Source organism: Giraffa tippelskirchi, chromosome 6 (genome assembly GCF_054371585.1).
Source record: "Giraffa tippelskirchi isolate mGirTip1 chromosome 6, T2T-mGirTip1v1.2.pri, whole genome shotgun sequence".
Lineage (NCBI taxonomy): Eukaryota > Metazoa > Chordata > Mammalia > Artiodactyla > Giraffidae > Giraffa > Giraffa tippelskirchi.
In genome coordinates, this window is record NC_137280.1 from 176,235,585 (window position 1) to 176,253,721 (window position 18,137).

The 18,137-nt window shown below is 43.1% G+C and overlaps 2 long non-coding RNA genes across 2 annotated transcripts in view; one reads left to right on the forward strand and one right to left on the reverse strand.

Annotated features, from left to right (window-relative positions):
* The window catches only part of LOC145511702 (uncharacterized), a 29,494-nt gene extending 19,478 nt beyond the window's left edge, over nt 1–10,016 (reverse strand). The window contains exons 1-2 of the long non-coding RNA XR_014058084.1: nt 9,884–10,016; nt 7,675–7,848 (exon numbers count right to left, since the gene is read on the reverse strand). This is a non-coding gene — a long non-coding RNA (uncharacterized LOC145511702). The remainder of the gene's footprint in view (nt 1–7,674; nt 7,849–9,883) is intronic.
* On the forward strand, nt 10,009–16,220 carry LOC145511700 (uncharacterized). The gene is made up of 4 exons (XR_014058082.1): nt 10,009–10,851; nt 11,370–12,120; nt 13,915–14,010; nt 14,823–16,220. It is a non-coding gene; the product is annotated as an uncharacterized LOC145511700 (long non-coding RNA).
* Nucleotides 16,221–18,137: the final 1,917 nt, after the last annotated feature.

Consider the following 18,137-nt stretch of genomic DNA (forward strand, 5'->3'; position numbering starts at 1 on the left):
GGGATTTCAATGCAATCAAGTGTTTACTTTATAAGAGGTTTTCTGCTAGTCCCGAGGATCTGATGTCATCATGAAGGGATTTAGTGCCTTTCTAGATAGGAGATGCAAGGATTAGGATCATAAAATCTGTTCCTGAAAATTTCCAACTATCAAAGACCTGTCCCACCAGACTCCCTGGAGCACAGAGGGCCTCACTCCACCATGAGCTCCCTCAGGGGGTGCGGAGGGTCAGCAGCTGCAGTGGCACAGGGTTCAGTCTCCACGGAGGCAGAGGGCACATGCACTTGTTGTTCAGTTGCTGGCAATGCTTTTGGCACGTGCCAATTTGTAGTTGACACTACTACAAAGCTGCTCAGTTGTGTCCAACTCTTTGCGACCCCTGAAGCCCACCAGGCTCCTCTGTCCATGGAATTCTCCAGGTAAGAATACTGGAGTGAGTTGCCATTTCCTTCTCCAGGGGGATCTTCCTGACTCAGGAAGATTGAACCCGGGTCTCCTGCATTGCAGGCAGATTCTTTACCATCTGAGCCACCAGGGGTGCCCAAATCAACCATACTCCAATAAAATTAAAATTAAAAAAATACACGAAAATTTCCTGAAATTTTAAGTGAATACAATCTGTAGTCTTTGTGGTTGGAAGAAATAAGATCCTATGTAAAATGGAGAAGGAAAAAATAGCTTTTTGTCAGTAATCTGAAAAAGACACCTATATTTTAATAGCTTAGAAATAAAATATAAAGTATATCCAGAAATAAAGCTTTAAAGAATCTAAAACCAGAGTGGATCTTAAGTGTAGGAAAAGGATGATAATCATTATTGAATAATTTCTGGGACAATGTACAAGTACTCAGTTCAGTTCAGTTCAGTTGCTCAGTCGTGTCCGACTCTGTGCGACCCCATGAATTGCAGCATGCCAGGCCTCCCTGTCCATCACCAACTCCCAGAGTTTACCCAAACTCATGTCCATCGAGTCGGTGATGCCATCCAGCCATCTCATTCTCTGTTGTCCCCGTCTCCTCCTGCCCCCAATCCTTCCCAGCATCAGGGTTTTTTCCAATGGGTCAACTCTTCACACGAGGTGGCCAAAGTATTGGAGTTTCAGCTTCAACATCAGTCCTTCCAATGTACTAGCACCTTCCAAAATATGTTTTACAATCAGCTCCATGATATCCAAAGTTTCTTTAAACAGGATGAACGATTTTAGTTCATTAATATAAAGTTTGAAATAGAGTTAAGGTTTAAAGAATAACAATAGGCATGCATAGCCACGATGATACCTGAAAACTTTCCAAAGTGTGCACTTACATGAATAGTTGTAATTGATGTCACTATTTTTGTGTACTTTTTCCTAAAATTGATCTGCCTGAAATGCTTCACTCCCCAGTGGTATGAGATAATGGCATACCTGTCTCCCACCCCTATTCCAGATCTCTCCACAGTGCTTGGCTCATACCTCTGAAAGCAAAACAAATAAGTATCAAAGCTTTTGTTCAAGTAACCCTCTTACAATGATTAAACAAAGCATAGGTATCTTATACAAATTTCTATTAAAAGTGAAGTTTAGCCTGAGAAATAGGGTGTTAGGCCTATGTTGGAACATTAAATTCACAACAGGGTAGAAAGCATAGGTAATGATGCTTATTCCTTTAAATATAAATCGAATGGTTTGTGAGGCTACCAAAATGATTATACATACACTGGATAACATCCCCAGATAAAAGCACAGTATCACTTCTTTAGGTGAGCTATGCTTATTCAGCAAGGTACATGTACGCTAAGTCACTTCAGCCGTGTCTGACTCTTTGCAACCCTATGGTTTGCCAGGCTTTGCCAGGCTTGGCAGGCTTCTCTGTCCATGGAATTCTCCAGGCAAGAATACTGGAGGGGGTTGCCAGGCCCTCCTCCAGGGGAGCTTCCCGACCACAAGCCAGGGATTGAACTTGTGTCTCTTGCATATCTTGCATTGGCAGCTGGGTTCTTTACCACTAGCGCCACCTGGGAAGCCCATTCAGCAGGGTAGTCAAGACCTATTTCATCAAAATGTATTTTAAAGTATTGATTCCAATTATAGTCAATCATTCTAGTTCAAATTATAAGATATATAATATTTTGGACCATCTATTATTAATAAGAAGGCTTTCCAGGTGGTGCCAAGGTAAAGAATCCACTTGCCAATGCAGGAGTCACAGGAGACATGGGTTCAATCCCTGAGTCGGGAAGATCCCTGGTGCAGGCAACAGCAACCTGCTCTAGTATTCTTGCCTGGAGAATTCCATGGACAGTAAAGCCTGGCGGGCTACAGTCCATGGGCTACAAAGAGTCAGACATGATTGAGTATGTACACGTGAGTACTATTAACAAGAAACAAACTTATTCAAATGTATGAGAAAATTTCAGTGATTTTAAAAATGAGCAATAGGAAGCCATCAAAAAGAATGAAATAATGCCAGTTGCAGCAACATGGATAGACCTAGAGATTGTCATACTGAGTGAAGCAAGTCAGAGAAGGAGAAATATCATATGACATCCCTTACACGTGGAATCTAAAAAGAAATGATATGAATGAACTTACTTATTTACTCTATTTACATAGAGAACAAACTTCTGGTTGCCAGGGGAAGGGTGAAGGTAAGGGATAGTTAGAGAGTTTGGGATGGACAGGTACACACTGCTATATTTAAAATGGACAACCAACAAGGACCTACTGTATATAGTACAGGGAACTATGCTCAATGTTATGTGGCAGCCTGGATGGGACAGGAGTTTGAGGGAGAATGGACACATGTGTATATACACGTATGGCTGAGTCCCTTTTCTGCTCACCTAAAACTATCACAACACTTTTAATCTGCTAGGCTTAAATACAAAGTTTTTATTTTTTTCAATGAGCAGTAGGGTACACAGATTTTCATACTTATTTTAAAGGATAAGTGAACAAAAATGAAGACAACTGCCCTAGAGAATGGAGAGGGGCACTTGGGTCCTGCAGGGAAACCAAGAGGACAGAGGAAGTTGGGAGGCCTTGGGGAATCTGCGGGCAGCACAGAGAGGATGCTGAGGAATCCACACACACACATATACACTTCACAGTTTTCCCAAAGAACGGCCCTGGGGCTGCCTACAAAATCTACCCCTTCCCCTCGCCTCCGTTTGTGAATAAGGAAGAGGAAGCAGCTTTACTGGGGCTTCTGAGCGCAAAGAAAAGTTGAGGGGTCGACAGTCTGACTGACTGCAGTGGGGTATGGGCTGGCGGCGCCTGGGGGCGCCTGGGGGCGCCTGGCCCTGGGGTGATTCAAGGCAGCTGAACACTGGTTTGCTATGTGAGAAGGCAAAGAGGTGGTTGGGTTTATAGACTGGGGACCGGTTGGCTCGTCTATGAAGGATACGCTTCCAGCCCAGTCTTTGCTGTCTCTAAGAACTGGTTAGCCCTGGGAGGGGCAGTCTCTTCCCAGACAGCAACCTTTGTAACATGTCAAAACAACATAAAAGAAAATTAAAAAAATTTTAATGATTAATACAGATTATCTGTTCATATCTTTTGTTCACTTTTAAATTGAGTTGTTTGCCTTCTCACTGAACTGTAAGAATATGTAACCGTGGGACCAGCCCAAACTGGATCTGCTCTATCAATGAAAAGATACTTAATTGTTTTTCAGATGACAGAACAGAAACCACAGGTCATGCAGCTGAAGCATGCACAGAGGAGAAAATTTTGACCTCAAATAACACTGGAACCAAAATTTCTTCCCCCCAACTTCTGAAATAGAACCAAATGACCGGCCATGACCAGAACCTGGACACTGGAGCCCTGTCACAAAGGAAGGGCCCTCTGTCCAGGGAGACTCCGTGTTGAAGCCCCTTTACAGGATCTTGCTATAAATGGCCAGGTTCCAAAGTCCTTCAACGGAAACCCGCCTATTGGGAGCCGTTCTGGAACTACTGCCAGATGATAAACTCATGGCCCCACTCAAGAAGAAACTGCACAGCGGTTTCTCTCCAGGACCGGAACCTTCACTCCTTCCTGTTTCTATGCTTTTGTTGTGGCTAACTCTGTTTCATTCTTTGATGGCTGGAGTTGTAGGGGCTTCCATGATGAGGTCACGAGAGTCCAGGGAAAAGAAAAATGATCCCTTGCCCCAGAGAAACATTCCAAGAATGATTAAACCTACTGGGGCCCCTGGCTGGTGGGTCCCTAACACTCAGCCAGGGAATAAGGCCAGGATCATTTGGAAAACAAGCCCTAAGCCTATTGTGACCTGGCCTCATGAGGAGATTATTATTGATGACTGGAAAACTTGGGTCATGTACCAGGGAAAATTACAGAAACTAAGCCAACTGCCTTTTCTCATAAAGATTGGGACACTAGAGATATTTGTGCCCCTTAGAATCTAAGCGTAAACAGAAAGAAATATGTGAATTGTACTGTAAATGGTTTCAAGGTAAACTGCAAAAGACTTGTCCCTGCCAGAAATAGTCTTCAGGTATGTGGGTAGATGGTAAATAAACCACCACTGACAATGGCTGTACTATGAGAAACTCTTGACCTTAGATGCCACTATAGTGCTTATTTGCTGAAGCAAGATGCTGTATTCGCTGAAGTAGCAGGCTGTACAGAATAAGTAGATGGAATAACATGATTCATAGACCATGTTTTAGTAGAATAAAAATAGGTTTCAGGGTAAACATGTAACCAAAATGTGACAAAGGACTAGGAAAAAACTTTTAACACATCTTAGAATCAGGGGATGTTGATCTGAATGGAAAAATATTGTTAAGAGTCATTACGTAGAAAAACATGTGCTATATAAGTAGCAACTAAAAGCAATAAAGATTATGGTCCTTGGACCATCAAAAAACTCCATGTCTTTCTTTCCTCTCGCTGACGCCGTTCATCCCTTGGGTACTCCTGGACCTGCTGGAGCAGGACTCCAGTACCCGCCCTGCCAGCTTTTCCACATACCAATCTATTCCCCATCACTCATTAAATTTCACCCTGGATCCTGGATCAGACACAGATTTGAGAGCTTCCTGTTTCCTTGCAATGCCAATCCACCAATAAAGCTTTTTCTTTTCTGAAAAGGTAGTGCCATAGTATTGGCTTCTGTGCATGACAGGGTATAAGTTCAAGCTTGGTAAAAAGTTCTTTGCAAATTTGGGGCAGTAGTCCTTTATCAGACTTGTGTTTTACAAATATTTTCTTCCAAGCTATGGCAAGTCTTTTTGTTAATGGTTGGACAGTTCTTAAAGAAGACACATTCAAAGTGTGTTTGTCTTGTCTTGTGTTCAGCTGTGTCCAACTCTTTGCAACTCCGTGGACTGTAGCCCGCCAGGCTCCTCTGTCCACGGGATTCTCCAGGCAAGAATACTGGTGTGAGTTGCCATGCCCTCCTCCAGAGGATCTTCCTGACCCAGGGATTGAACCCACGTCTTAGGTCTCCTGTACTGGCAGGTAGGTTCTTTACCACTAGCACCACCTGGGAAGCCCACTACAGCATAATCAAGGGTAATCAATGGGTGGAGCTTGTTTGATATTTTTCATTCCTACCAATTAGTAGCCACCCTCCGGTCAGTTTTTTGACTATCTGGACTTGGTGGCTTCTCCTCTGAATGCCCTGCTATGTGCTAAGTCATGTTTGACACTTTTATATATACTATCAAATTTAATTCTCTCAAATTCTTAGTAGTAGACACAGGTCCCTCTTTAGCAGATAAAGGAAATGTGGTTGAAAAAGAGCGGGCAAATCGACTACAAATATGCAGTTATTTGGTGACAGTGACACAAAACTTGAGCTCTGTATTCCGACCCTAAAAACCACGTTCTTTCATCTACCCCTCAGTTTCACAATAGCGAGGCAGCACCAGCTTGAGTCAACATTTATGGCATGATGTCATTCTTCATGAGAGAAGACCATCGCGTGTCCTGAGGTTTTCAGGAAGAACTGGGTATTTGAAGCAGAAAAGAAGGCTACAATTTTATGCAAAATTTCCTCAATAATTAATTCCCCAGTGCCTTTAAGCTTTGCTGAAGTAGATTTCTTACAAGAAGTCAGAGACTGTTAAAGCTGAAAGAGAAGAAATGAGTTCCAGAAAATTTTCATGTTTAAGAAATTCACCTTCATTTTTAAATTAGGGTACCAGGAGGAGAAAAAAAAAAAAAACTTCATTAAAAACCCTTTCGTGGCTCAGAAGGTAGGGAGTCCGCCTGCAATGCAGGAGACCCGGGTTCAATCCCTGGGTCGGGAAGATTTCCTGGAGAAGGGAATGGCTACCCACTCTAGTATTCTTGCCTGGAGAATCCCATGGACTGAGGAGCCTGGCAGGCTGTAGTCCATGGGGTCACAAAGAGTCAGACATGACTGAGAGAGTAACATTAGCCCAGAGTGGGGGATAAAACTCTACTAAGTAGAAGAAAAAGAAGCAGATTCAAGGGTAGCCTCCTAAAGTACTTCCAAGAGGCTCATCTGAAATTTTCAGCTTCTCTCTGGTCAGGCTGTCAAGAAAGTTCATAGGGAGAAAGAAAACAATCAAATAACTTTGAAGCTTCTCATTTAGAAAAATCCACTAAAGTCTTTAAGAATCTAAAATTGGCAAAGAAAGAATAACTTTTTTTTAAAATTCTCCTTAAAATTATTCCAGAACCCCTAAAATCTTCACAAGGGCTCTTTGGAGCCTTTAAAGTGAAAATGAAGAAACTGGTAGAACTTCTTCTTTTTAATTATGCTTTTTGGTGGTTTTTTTTTTTTTTTTTTTGGCTGCACCGAATCCACCATAGGGGATCTTAGTTCCCCAACCAGGGATCTAACCCATGCCCCCTTCAGTGGAAACACAGAGTCTTAACCACTGGACACCAGGGAAATCCTGGTAGAACTTATGTAAAACCATACAGTCCTAGGTTTTTGAGACTATGAGGAAATAAGAATATTGGTGGAGGAAAATAAGCTCCATGAAAACTCTTAAGAAAAGAAAATTAAAAGTGCCAACTGCAAAATAAAGAAATAAATACAGATGACAGAATAATTTTATGAGTAAATTTACATAAAAATTTTCTAAGATATTTGAGGACATAGATTACAGCAATCTGATTTTTTTTAGGCTAGCCTCCTGGAAGTGTAAGAGAAATCAGAGTTGGCATGACATGAGAAAAAAACTCACAGAAGTAATTACTTTAGGTAAGAGAAAGAAAGAAGGTGCGGGAGGGACAAGGGAGGCATACTGAAGAAATTACTTCTACAGAATGTTAGATTTTCTAAATGTACTCTAATATTTAAAGCACCAATCAAACGCCCTCTCCTCACCCTTCTCTGGTTTTATTATCTGCTCCTCTCCTTATTCTTCAGGCTTTGGGATTGCAACTGCTCTCCACTTGCCCTAAAACTTGTTGTTGTCATTGATTAGTCACTAAGTTCCCAGGCAAGAATACTGGAGTGGGTTGCTATTTCCTTATCCAGGGGATCTTCCTCACCCAGGGATCGAACTTGTGTCTCCTCCATTGGCTGATGCATTCTTTACCATTGAGCCACCAGGGAAGCCTGCCCTAAACCTTACCGACATCATAAATTCTCATCAAACTACCCAGATTAAAGATACCATCTGTTTCAGTCGGGGCACTGACAAATACCACCTCCACCTTTTAATACTTAAAAACAAAAGAAACACCATACACTTTTCACTTACCTTATTTGCAAGAATGCAAACGTGAATTAGTTTCCACCAATGAGATGCAGCATCCTGAGATTTGTGTTTGGTGCTGATTCATCCAGGGAAGTAGGCGGGGCACAGGGTACTCACTTTGCTGTTATGGATTTTTGCAGAGAGGTTTCCCAGGTGGCTCAGTGGTAAAGAACCTGTCTGCCAATGGGGACACAGGAGATGCGGGTTTGACCCCTGGATCAGGAAGATCTCCTGGAGAAGGAGACGGCAACCCACTCCAGTATTCTTGCCTGGGAAATCCCATGGACAGAGGAGCATGGCGGGCTAGAGTCCATGGGTTAGCAAAAGAATTGGACATACCTGAGTGACTGAGCTGCTAAGTCGCTTCAGTCGTGTCCGACTCTGTGCGACCCCATAGATGGCAGCCCACCAGGCTCCGCCGTCCCTGGGATTCTCCAGGCAAGAATACTGGAGTGGGTTGCCATTTCCTTCTCCAGTCCATGAAAGGGAAAAGTGAAAGTGAAGTCGCTCAGTCGTGTCCGACTCTTAGCGACCCCGTGGACTGTAGCCTACCAGGCTTCTCCGTCCGTGGGATTTTCCAGGCAAGAGTACTGGGGTGGGGTGCCATTGCCTTCTCCGAGTGACTGAGCAGGCACTCATTATCGCAGAGGGAGTGTTTCAGTGAAGTTCACTCAGGAAAGCAGAATCACTCTGAGTATATGGAACTGAGAACTTCCAGATGTTCAAGCTGGATTTAGAAAAGGCAGAGGAACAAGGGATCAAATTGTCAACATCTGTTGGATCATTGAAAAAGCAAGTCAGTTCCAAAAAAACATCTACTTGTGCTTTATTGACTATGCCAAAGCCTTTGACTGTGTGGATGACAACAAACTGTTGAAAATCCTTCAAGAGATGAAAAGACCAGACCACCTTACCTGCCTCCTGAGAAATCTGTATGCAGGTCAAAAAGCAACAGTTAGAACCAGACTTGGAACAATGGACTGGTTCCAAACTGGGAAAGGAGTATGTCAAGGCTGTATATTGTCACCCTGCTTATTTAATTTCTATGCAGAGTACATCATGCAAAATGCTGGGCAGGATGAAGCACAAGCTGGGATCAAGATTGCCAGGAGAAATATCAACAACCTCAGATATGCACATGACACCACCCTTATGGCAGAAAGTGAAGAAGAACTAAAGAGCCTCTTGATGAAAGTGAAAGAGGAGAGTGAAAAAGCTGGTTTAAAACTCGACATTCAAAAAACTAAGATCACAGCATCTGGTCCCATCACTTCATGGCAGATAGATGGGGAAACAATGGAAACAGATTTTATTTTCTTGGGCTCCAAAATCACTGCAGACGGTGACTGAAGCCATGAAATTAAAAGACACTTGCTCCTTGGAAGAAAAGCTATGACACCTAGACAACATAATAAAAAAGCGGAGACATTACTTTGCCGACAAAGGTCCATCTAGTCAAAGCTATGGTTTTTCCAATAGTCATGTAAGGATGTGAGAGTTGGACTATAAAGAAATCTGAGCACTGAAGAATTGATGCTTTTAAACTGTGGTGTTGGAGAAGACTCCTGAGAGTCCCTTGGACTGCAAGGAGATCCAGCCAGTCCATCCTAAAGGAAATCAGTACTGAATATTCATTGGAAGAACTGATGCTGAAGCTGAAGCTCCAATACTTTGGCCACCTGATGTGAAGAGCTGACTCACTGGAAAAGACCCTGTTGCTGGGAAGGATTGGGGGCAGGAGGAGAAGGGGATGACAGAGGGTGAGATGGTTGGGTGGTATCACCCACTGGATGGACATGAGTTTGAGCAAGCTCCGGGAGTTGGTGATGGACAGGGAGGCCTGGTGTGCTGCGGTCCACGAGGTTGCAAAGGGTTAGACACAACTGAGTGACTGAACTGACGGAACCGACAGGAATTGGACAAGGGCTGGGGCAGTAAAGTTGGAGAGGAGGAGTTGGGGGAGAGGGGTGCGTCAGGGGAAAGAGCACAGGCCGGCCAGAGTGGGCGCGGGGGTCAGCCCGCCCACCCTCGGCTGTCGCAGTCCCCTGAGGGCTAGCGTCAAAGTCTTCGGAAGGCCGTTCCGTCCTCTGGCTGTCCCCTCTGAGGTGCAGTGGGGCACGCGGTGCCGGGCCTGGGGCCACCGTGCTGTTGGTCAGAACTGCCAGCTGTCGGGAAGAGAGGGGAGCGGGGTCTAAAAGGAAAGGATGCGCACAAGCCGAACTCGTTAACCTTCTGCGTCCGTATCACTGCGCCTCTCACCACAGTGACCTTCAGGGAGGGGCGACTGCAGCTTCCCTTCCGGGTCACCTCTCACCCGGACCTAGATTCCCTTCCTGCAGTCCTTCAGGGAGCTTTGGGGTGTGCGTTTCCGCTAAGGATCACCAGAGGGCGCTGGTCAGACAGGCGTGAGGCCAAAGCCGCGCCACACCGAAGCCCTGCCGGCTCTGCTGGCTGTCCTCGCAGGTGCGGTGTCGGCTGCAGCCGGGCGGTCCGCGCATCCGAGGGCGTTTGGGGAGTCTCTGTGAGGCGTTCTCCTGTGGCCTCAGTGAGAGTCGCTCAGTCGTGTCCGACTCCTTGCGACCCCATGAACTCCACAGTCCATGGAATTCTCCAGAATACTGGAGTGGGTAGCCTTTCCCTTCTCCAGGGGATCTTCCCAACCCACGGATTGAACCCAGGCCTCCCACATTGCAGGTGGATCCTTTACCATCTGAGCCACCAGGGAAGCCCACGAATACTGGAGTGGGTAGCCTGTCCCTTCTCCAGTGGCTCTGCCTGACCCAGGAATTGAACCCAGGTCTCCCGCACTGCAGGCGGATTCTTTACCAGCTGAGCTGTGAGGGAAGCCCCCTCAGGGTTGTGCCAAATTGTGGCAGCCGGTACCGAACATCACCTGGACTGTCGTGTAGACTTCACCATCCTTACTATCTGAGCCAGGGCAGCTGGAGAGTTTTGTTTGCAGGCGCCAGGTCTTACTTGACATGGAGAGGAAAGCACGCTAGAATATAGTGACCAGGTATAGTCAGAAAATCTTCCTAAAGCGATATTTTATCAGTTCTACCAGGAACTAAATTCTTAACCCCTACTGGAAGCTCCCTGAGAACAGGCATTTGGAATCCTTTATCAACTAAGCATGATTATCCTTTTCAGAAGAAAAAGAAATCCTCTGAGAAACGAAGTGTGAGTTGCATAAGTTGTAAATGGAAGGTTTGACTTTATAATCTGCCTTGTAAAGAGATTTATAACAGAATTTTGTGTTTTCCCCTCTGCATCGTGTTTTTATGTAAAATATTTTATAATTAATGTAAAATATACAAGACGCAATGGACATGAGTTTGAGCAAGCTACGGGAGTTGGTGCTGGACAGGGAAGCCTGGTGTGCTGCAGTCCAGGGGGTCGCAAAGAGTTGGACACAACTGAGCAATTGAACTGATACAAGAGTGTGTAACATGTATTATACAAAGTAGAAAGAATAAAATCTCACTCTTTTAAAGGAGTAATTCATTCAGCAAATGTAGAAGATATGCATAAAATGCATAAAAATATACTTATTCATTCATCTCTCCACTTTCTCCCCATTTGCTAGCCTTTTTTTAAACACCTCTTTTTCCATCTTAAATTAAAAGGTTTATCATTTCAACTATGCCTTTGCTGATTCCCTAAACTGCTGTGCCTTTTCTCTTTCGTTCCATGTCTAGCAAAACCTTACCCTGGACGAACCCACCTCTCTGCTGTTCACGTCCGCACCAGCACGCCTGGACCCTGATGGAAGTCACACATCCGAGAAGACTGGTGATCACTGGACTCAATCCTAAGCCCTGGATTTATCTGAGCAGTTCACTCTGGTCTCACACATCCGAGAAGACTGGTGATCACTGGACTCAATCCTAAGCCTGAATTTGTCTGAGCAGTTCACTCTGGTCTCACAAAGCAATTCCGTCCCCTCCCGCCACTGGAGGTTTACTTGCTGACCAGGACTAAGATCCCTCAGTGCCTCTTCCCCTCTCTCAGGCAAAGAAGTGAAGAGTCACTTAGGTGATAACCTCAGCGGACTGGAAACTGCCTATAGCAGGTGCACATGACCTCACAGGGTCAGGGAATGAGGGACGGGAACCAGTTCTGTCTGCTCCATCTGGGATGAGTGAGGTGGTGAGAAAATACCTTAGGGAAAAGGCAATAATCTGACCTTTCATGTTTCAAGAATTAAAAATAAAAACTCTGCTTGCTCTGTGGATTATTTTCTGGTGAAAGGCAGACATAGGTTTGACATTATGCTGCTGCTAAGTCACTTCAGGCCTCTCTGACTCTGCGACCCCACGGCCCGCCAGGCTCCTCTGTCCGTGGGATTCTCCAGGCAAGAACACTGGAGTGGGTTGCCATGCCCTCCTCCAGGGGATATTCCAGACCCAGGGATCAAACCCGCCTCTCTTAAGTCTCCTGCATTGGCAGGCAAGTTCTTTACCATTAGTGCCACCTGGGGAGTGCCCTTTGACATCACGAAGAAGTCAAAACCAGAAACCAGTCTCACCCCAGAACTTCTGACCCAACAGGGACTGAGATGTACCTGCGTATGTAAAAAAAAAAAAAAAAAAAAAAAGGAAAGAGTTGAGCACTAAAAGCTATTCTTTGAGGAGCCCAAGAGTGGGACTAACTTGGCTGAGACAGCACTGAGGATCACTCCCTTTCAGAGGGCAATGTGCCCCTAACAGGGGTCTGTGTCAGGATTAGATGAATTATATGGACTTAGAAAAATCTTTCTATTTTGAAATAATTCTAGACTTATAGAAGAGTTGCAAAAATTGAACAGACAGTTCCCATTTGCCCTTCACTCAGCTTTCCCTAAAGTTAACAACAGTTTCCATAATCTTAATAGAATTAATGAAACCAGGAAATTAACACGGAAACAGTATACTGGCTGATCTACAGAGCTTATTCAAATCTGCTCCGTGTTCTTATCAGCGTCCCTTCCCCAGGCCAGGATCCTGTTCTGGATGCCACCCTGCATTTAGCTCACGCTTCCTTCACCTCCTCTGTCTGTCACATGTCCTCAGTCCTCCTTGGTCTTTCTGAATCTTGACACTTTTGAAGTACTCTTACTAGCCAGTTATTTTTTTAGAATCTCCCTCAGTTTAGGTTTGTCTGGTATTTTATTGTGCACAATTAGATGGAAATTGCATATTTTTGGCCAAAAAAAATCCCACAAAAGTGAAGATGTTCTTATCAGTGCCTCCTATCATGAACTACAATGACGTCCCATTGCTGGAGAGGACATTAACCTTGATCCCTTGGTTAAAGTAGTGTTGGCAGAGTTTTTCCAATGTGGCGTTTTGATTTTTTGCTTTTCAATTAATAAAGATCTTGCTGGGAGATTCTTTGAGACTCATTTTGGCATCCATGGATGGCTCTCTCCTGACACTTTTTTGCTATACTTGCCTAATGGTGATCTGCTTTTGGCCTCATCTGTATGAACTGATTTTCAGTAACCTCTTGGGTTGCAGTGGAGGCTACTGATGTGAGCAGACAAATCTTGCTGCAGTTCTGTTCCTGCATAGATGTGGAGGCCGGAGTGGCCTCCTTTTGACCTTTTGGAGACTGCGAATGCTTGGAGAGTTCTGTAGAAGGATGGAGATTCAAGAGGGAGATAATTGGACTTCCTGCTAAGAAAGCAGCTGGGAACCTGAATAATTAAATCAAATGAATAAGATATTAATCATATTTATACATGATTTTGTAGAGCAGTTTATTCCAGTTAATTAATTTCTATCTGTGGTGTAATGATCCCTTAATTTTTTAATACAAAATCTGATTTTATTTTTAATGATCCCTTTAAATCTGTAGATTTAGATAAGCCTCTACTTACTCAAAGTTTTAAAAAATTGTTTATGTTCTATAGAGTCTGTCCTTTTATTTGTACCAATTCTTTATAGTCTGAGTTTTTATTGTCTTTCTTCTATATCTAATTATCTTTCCTTTCTCAATTATCTTGATCCATTTTTTCTTCTGCATTTTTGGACATCTTAAATATATCTCAGTGCTATTTGTTCATTTTTCTGTAGGGTAAATTTTGTTCCAAATCAATTTGAGATTCAGCAATATTATCTCCCTCCTAAAAAACTGAACTCTGTAGAGGGAATTTCTAATAATGTACTTTCACAGCCTTGAGAAATTTCATAGAAATAGCACCTGGAAAAACAGCATATATCAAGAAACTGTGTTGATGATTATTTTTCATGTTTTTCTTAGAATAATAGCCCTGTTACAGACCCCAAGGTCAGACCCAGAAGGGAGAATGACTGGAATCATGAAAGCATGTACCTTGGAACACCGGGTCGGCACTAGGTATGAACACTGCTGGTTGTTCCCGAGACTATTCCAGAAGGGAATGGCCTGGGGTAAAAACAAGCAGATCTGGACTGTGTCAGTGTAGTGTCTTGGGAAAGATAGATCAAAGAAAGTCTTGTAGTCTGCAATCAGGAATAAAAGCTGGACTCAGAGTGGACTCTGCACCTCAGCCCACTGAGGCTGCAGGTGCCCTGACCACTGCACCAGATTTCCTGTTCTGTTCCCATTCTTGTTGCTCACTCCCAGATCTTTAGGGCAACAGAACTCTGTGCTATTTTTCTTTTATTCTCGTATTTCAATTTTCTCTTTCATTATTAAACATTCTTTTCTAATTTTTTTTTCCTAATTTTTATTTGCAAGAGTAAACTTTGTTTAGGGTATGCTGTTTGATGCTGGTGTTTGATTTCTTTTTCTCTTTTATAGATATTATTAAAGATTGTCTCTTTTTCTCTTTTATTCTGAACTTTGAATCAGAATAATTTATTTGAGGTTATTATTTGCCTAGAAATACCACCTATGGTTTTCACTGAGTTATTTTCCTATTTCTCTGGGCACTGTTTGAGTCTTTAGAGCCTAAAGATGAAATGTTATTGGTTTGTATTCTCTGTTCATTTTTGTAGCTGCATGAGACGAATAGGGAGGAAGCTATGTCTATAGGTACCTGTATTCAGGGAAATTGATCTCTGCTTTCCCTTTCTTCATAATTCTGTTCACACTCCTGCACCTGAGGCTAGCTGAATGGAGACAGCGATACTTCCTAACCAATTGTGAAGGCATTTTACTTTAGTGTGTTTTTCTCTTCTCTTTAGGATGAGTGAACCACTTTGGGGAACAGTCATCATGTATTTTGTCTCATGTGTGTACGTGTATGTGGCTACACCTACATCTCCACACTTATCTGCCTTTACTTGCCACTATCACTCGAGATCAAGATAGTTGTCCCAGCAAAAGACTTTTACAGATGTTTCTCCAAAGAAGACATACCAACGACCAATAAACACATGAACAGATGTTCTACATTGCTCATTATTAGAGAAATACAAATCAAAACCACAATGAGATATCACCGCACACCAGTCAGAATGGCCATCATCAAAAAATCTACAACCAAAAAATCCTGGAGAGGGTGTGGAGAAAAGGGGACCCTCTTGCACTGTTGGTGGGAATGTAAATTGATACAGCCACTGTGGAGAACAGTATGGAGATTCCTTAAAAAACTAAGAATAAAACTACCATATGACCTAGCAATCCCACTTCTAGGCATATACCCTGCTGCTGCTGCTGCTGCTGCTGCTAAGTCGCTTCAGTCGTGTCCAACTCTGTGCGACCCCACAGACGGCAGCCCACCAGGCTCTGCTGTCCCTGGGATTCTCCAGGCAAGAATACTGGAGTGGGTTGCCATTTCCTTCTCCAGTGCATGAAAGGGAAAAGTGAAAGTGAAGTCGCTCAGTCATGTCCGACTCTTAGCGACCCCATGGACTATATATAGCCTACGAGGCTCCTCCATCCATGGGATTTTCCAGGCAAGAGTACTGGAGTGGGGTGCCATTGCCTTCTCCGAGGCATATAGCCTAAGGGAACCAAAATTGAGAAAGAAACAGGTACCCCATTGTTCACTGCAGCTCTATTTACAATAGCTAGGGCATAGAAGCAATCTAGATGTCCTTTGACAGATGGATGGATAAAGAAGCTGTGGTACATATATACAGTGGAATATTACTCAGTCATAAAAAGGAATGCATTTGAGTAAATCTAATGAGGTGGATGAAGCTAGAGCCTATTATACAGAGTGAAGTAAGTCAGAAACAGAAAAACAAATATCATATACTAACGCTTATAGATGGAATCTAGAAAGATGGTACTGATGAACCTGTTTGCAGAGCAGCAGTGGAGACACAGACATTGAGAACAGACTTATGGACACGGCTGAGGGCAGGGGAGGAAGAGGGTGTGGGATGTATGGAGAGAGTAACATGGAAACATACACTGCCATATGTAAAACAGACATCCAACGGGAATCTGCTGTACGACTCAGAAAACTCAACCCGGGGCTCAGTAACAACCTAGAGGGGTGGGATGGTGAGGGAAGGGGGAGTGATGTCCAAGTGGAAAAGGGTAAACCTATGACTGATTCACGTTGATGTAGAAACCGACACAATACTGTAAAGCAATTATCATTCAATTAAAAATAAATAAGAAAAAAAAAAGCTAGCAGTCCCAGGAATTATTCCCATTCCTTCTCCATTTAGTGAGGGGTCAAGGAGAACAGCTCTCTGGCTGGCTGTCTCTTGTACTTGGAACGTGGGCTAAAGGGCTTCAGAGCTCAAACTCCATGTCGTTTTCCCAGTATGCTCCTGTCATCAGTTCTAGCTCTGATACTTCCACGTTGGACGGCGTGAGACAAGTTTCTTACAATGTCTTGCCCTGCATGCTTGTCCTTCACTCTTTGCTCCTGCCATTTACACTCACCCTGCTCTAAATTGAATTATTTTTCATTGGTGCCTCGTAAAGTTTACAGACAAGATTAGACATGTCCCCTTAGTTCAGTGTTGATAATATTGTCTTTAGCTTTTCTTGTTTTTTTGCTGTGGTTGTGAGTTAGTCACTAAATTGTGTCTGACTCTTGTGACCTCATGGACTGTAACCTGCCAGGCTCCTCTGTCCATGGGATTTTCCAAGTAAGGATACTGGAATGGGTTGCCATGCTCTCCTCCAGGGGATCTTCCCAACCCAGGGATCGAACCCAGGTCTCCTGCATTGCAGGGAGTTTCTTTACCGACTAAGCCACCAGGGAAGTCTTTGTGTGGGTGTGTGTGCTGTTATATATGCACATATATATGTATATATTTGGTTTTGATGTCTTTGAAATTGATTTGTGGGAGGAATCATCTGCAAAATCCCTATACATTTCTAGAATTCTGAATCAATACATATTTTGTAACCTAAAAACAATGAAACAAGATAAACCTAGCTGTCATTTTTTTGTGTGTGCGTTTTTGGAATTCAAAATATCCCCTAATTGATTTTCATTGTACACAAATCCCTGATTACTTTTGTAATCTTCTACAAGTTTTCTGTAAATGTTGGGCTTCCCAGGTGGCACTAGTGGTAAAGAACCTGCCTGCCAATGCAGGAGACATAAGAGATGCGGGTTCAATCCCTGGGTCGAGAACATATCCCGGAGAAGGAAATGGCAGCCCACTCCAGTATTCTCGCCTGGAGAAGCCCATGGACAGAGGAGCCCAGCAGGCTACAGTCCACGGGGTCTCACAGAGTCGGACACGACTGAAGCAACTGAGCACAAGTTTCACCTCGAAACAACTTTTGAAGTTCATAAAAAAATGCGAGTACTCACCGAAACGTTTTTTATTTTTGTTTCTTTGTTCAATAAAAAGGAGCCTTAAAACCCCAATAAAGTAATTCCGAGGGCACGGTTGTATGTAATGAATCTATGTGATCACCAGATGTCACTCTTGCTTCATGCTTTATTGCAACCAACAGCTAGAAGGGATAATGCAATGCGGGTGTTCAAGTGGTAAAGTATTTTTATCAGCAGGGAAGCCTTATACCCTCTAATTAAGCAACAAGACTTAACAGGAAGTTCATTTTCGATAGCAGGAAGACAAAAAAATGTACTTGGCTTTAATTACCAAAAGAAAGGTAATTCTTTAAAATGCACGTCACCTAAAGAATGAAGGAGTTATCTTAGGTTGCTCTTAATTATACACTGGCTTTATTAAGTTGACATACACTGACTACTTCATACTTTTAATTTATGTCAGTAAAGTTACAATAAAAATGCAAAGGGTTATTTTCTCCTAAGTTTTAGCAGAATGGATGAAGTTTAAGGTAGGTACAAACTAAAAATTATTATGTTTTGAATTGTCCTGTTAAAGAAAGAAAAGTGTTAACTTTTTCAAAGGTCACTCTTTTTAAGATAGGTAAGGTCATTTAATTTCATAAATACTGTATGAAACCTGTCTTAAGGTTTTGCACACTTAAAAATTTAAGGTCAATACTTGAAATTGCATTTCACTTTTAACACTTACCATGTACTTACTAGATACCAGGCAGTATTGAAAGCACTTTTTATGTTTTTACTTACTTCCTCCTCTCAATAAACC